The 463-nt window shown below is 63.5% G+C and overlaps 1 protein-coding gene across 2 annotated transcripts in view; it reads left to right on the top strand.

Moving 5' to 3' along the window:
• SCUBE1 (signal peptide, CUB domain and EGF like domain containing 1) overlaps positions 1–463 on the top strand; it is a 443,267-nt gene that overhangs the window by 405,060 nt on the left and 37,744 nt on the right. The window lies entirely within an intron of this gene.

Genomic DNA, 463 nt, shown 5'->3' with positions numbered 1-463 from the left:
CCCCCCCCGCCCCCCTCACTGGCAGTAGCAGCAGTGGTTGGGGCTGCTCAGGGCTTCATGGCACAGCCCCCTGCTGCCATATCACATGGGTGCAGCCTGGCTCAACAGGGCAGTTTGTGCTGACTCAGAGCTCCAGCCAGTTGGGCTGAGCAGTGCTGAGCCCCGGGTGACAGCTGCTGCACCCCTGAGCTTCCAGACAGCACGCAGTGCACTGCCAAGCTGGGCCACACCCTCACAATGCAGCAGTGGCAGTCTGGGTGCCAGGCAGCCAAGGCTGAGCCCCACTGCCCCACATCACATGAGGGGGCTGTGCCATGAGGACCCGAGTGACCCCCATTGCTGCTGCTGCTGGTAAGCTGTGGGCAGTGTGGGAGGCTGGAGCCAGGTGGGGGAGCCATCAGGAGCTTGGAGTCCACTGGGAATCCCTGAATTATCTCCAGCCTCCTGCTCATTCTCCTGCTTG

Source organism: Gavialis gangeticus, unplaced genomic scaffold, assembly GCF_001723915.1.
Source record: "Gavialis gangeticus isolate Ggan-Ray unplaced genomic scaffold, GavGan_comp1, whole genome shotgun sequence".
NCBI lineage: Eukaryota > Metazoa > Chordata > Crocodylia > Gavialidae > Gavialis > Gavialis gangeticus.
Note: the sequence above shows the minus strand (reverse complement) of the source record. Positions and strands in the feature narration are given on the sequence as shown.